Source organism: Micropterus dolomieu, linkage group LG12 (genome assembly GCF_021292245.1).
Source record: "Micropterus dolomieu isolate WLL.071019.BEF.003 ecotype Adirondacks linkage group LG12, ASM2129224v1, whole genome shotgun sequence".
In the NCBI taxonomy this organism is placed as follows: domain Eukaryota; kingdom Metazoa; phylum Chordata; class Actinopteri; order Centrarchiformes; family Centrarchidae; genus Micropterus; species Micropterus dolomieu.
Window position 1 is genome coordinate 5,687,961 of NC_060161.1, and position 2,790 is coordinate 5,690,750.

Here is a 2,790-nt window from a genome sequence, read left to right on the forward strand (position 1 = left end):
TTCTCCTTCCTATGTCACATGCAGGCTTATTAGAATATAAGATAAAATAAGATACAACTTTATTAAACCACCGCCTTCCCCATCTGAGTATCCCCACTCAAGGTTAAGTACCATCTTTGCAAAGCAGTGGAATATTTTTCTCGCAAGCCAATCAGAGCAGACTGGGCTTTTTCAGGATGGGGGCTTTAACGAGACAGGTGCTAAAATGGAGTGTTTCAAAAAGAAGGTAAATACAGATTTACCACGGTTAATGCCTCTCTGGCCATGGCATGTTCTTTGCAGCCACCTCCACGGTCAGAGGCCAGGTTGAACCAGCGGATGGCGTGCTGGTTAATTTTGTTGTCCGATGCGCTGCTAGCAGCTTGGTTCTTCCGTACAGCCTCTGTTAAGAGAGAAAGTCAATTGGTTGATGAGCTGTTATTAACAGTCATTTTGAAAATTATCTGTAAGCCAAGCTAATAACCAACTTTTTTGAGAAATGCTTTAGAGGGTTGAGAAAAGTACTTAATGCCCATGTTTACTTTTGTTGGTGTGGCAGTAGACCTAATTTTCTATAGCATTTAATTTAGTAACTCCAGGCAGAGGACATTTAGTGGAATCACGTTTAGTAAAAAAGTAAACAAGTAAAAGCTCTCAATTCAACTCCATGTAAAACATTACAGCAAACAAGCTTCTCGTGCTTTTATTTTGCTGGCAAATCTACAAAGAGGAAGTGATTATGTGAGTAACCGTTGCTGTCATGACTGAGATCTATTTCACCACCGCTATCAGTATTTTTTATTTTTTTACTTTTTGGCTTTAAAGTTACATCCCTGATATATTGAAATACACTATTTAAATATTTTATTTTACATAAAAATTTGTTCTCATCTACTAGTCACCTCCACATATAATACGTATACTAAAATACTTATTGATCAACAGAGTTCTTGTTAGCATTTCTTTAAAATATTTCTTTTCCCTTTACTCCTTTCCAATTAATCTGTTTGGCCACTGTGTTTGAGAAAACCATTGAAAGTATATTCCAAGATTGAACAGTAAATACTATTAACAGAATGTTATCTGTGAAAGTTGCTAAAATAAGGATGAAAGAGCACTGTATGCAGATCGGTGGTGAAGTTACTAGTACAGCAGAGCTGACCGGAAGTCAGACAAAATGTAAAAAGTAGTCAAAACACACAAAACATTTTTTACATTTGACAGTTATGTGTAACGTTACCTGTATCTATATAATCATATGAAAAGGACAATAAAAAAATTAAGATCTTTGTAAATAAATGTAAGAGCCTTATTTTGAGAATATTAAATTCAATGAGTTTTTTAATTATTTTAAGACCCAGTGGGTAACGTTACCCTGCATGATAAATGACCCCAGGAGCTCAGCTCTGCTAATGTTACAGGTTTGCACTGCATTGTGATTTTGGAACAAACCCCAGTGGTAGTAACGTTATGTACAAAGCCTGCAACAAAAAAATGTGAGGCAAATTAAAAAGAACGAGTAATGCTGATTGTACCACTGCCAGCCATCTCAGTGTACTGATATCATGAACCTCATTGTATTTTTAACTGTAAAATTTGATGAATTACTGAGAACCATCAGCCTCTAGACAAAACAAATAACATTTCTTACAGCTCCTGACAGAAATCTGAGGGTAAACACTTGGTAAGCTTAACATAGCACACTATATCCCTCGGAAAACGCCCCAAATAAATATCCAGAATGAATCAGGAACTGCTCCTCAACCATATTACCGCAGTGTGATTTCATACAAAGTCAATGAAAAGACACGTAGAGAGGAGATTTCCCGCCCATAGACCTTATTTGTCATAATGAATTTACGTTTTGATTAATGTCAGATGAAAATTCCAACTTCTTTAGATGGCTTTGATTTTTTAAACACTTAACTTACCTATCATAACTTTATAACGTTATGCTTAAATATAGCCAAGATTTGAAAATCAAATCAAAGCCAAAAATACTTAAATTAACTTAACTTACCCTATTAATCCCAGGGCTGAAGAAAAGATTGAACCTAAAAAGGAGACAGGTGCTGTCAATTGGTGCTGTTGGAAACAACATCGTTGTAAGTTAACTAACGTTAAACAGCATTAATGTTTTGTGCTAGCTGCACACAAAGTTGTTTATTAATGCTAGCTAGCCTAGCTATCCGTTCATTCAGTTAATTTAGCTAACCCAGCTAAAAAGCTAACGTTAGCTAATGCCTCTTCAACAGTTTTAGCTAGTTTTAAGAAGTTGTAGTAGACCTAAATTTATTAGTTATGCATTTTAATAAATTTCTAAGAATTGATACCCAATTATGAATTTTTAAGATTCATAAAATCATTTTATTTAATTCCTCGTTTTAGGGCACAACCGGAGTTGTTATAATCCTAGAGTCTCCGGACCTCTAGGTAGTTTTGAATAATTATACAATTATTACTAGTGATCAGTTAGTTAATAATCGCTCAATTATCTTAAATCAGTCAGTCAGTCTCATATCTAAAGGGTCAATTCTCTTGGCAGGAACTATAAATAGGCAACACACACAGCTCTTGATTATATTACAGTGAATTTATTCTCTAACTAAAGTGATAAAAAGATGGTTGAATACAGGGAACATAAACATTTGCTGAACAATGAGCCTGGAGGTTCGATTGTGGGAAGCATTTGACTCATACGGCATAGAAGAGCTACTGAAAGTAAACTAATGCTATAATTTAGGAGTTAAAATGGACATCTGATCACAGAACGTGTGTTAAGTCTTACTGCTTGTCGACAGTCTGCTTTTG

General features: G+C 35.1%; 1 protein-coding gene across 2 annotated transcripts in view; it reads right to left on the reverse strand.

The window, feature by feature from the left end:
• LOC123980744 (synapse differentiation-inducing gene protein 1) overlaps window positions 1–2,790 on the reverse strand; it is a 51,938-nt gene that overhangs the window by 47,670 nt on the left and 1,478 nt on the right. The window lies entirely within an intron of this gene.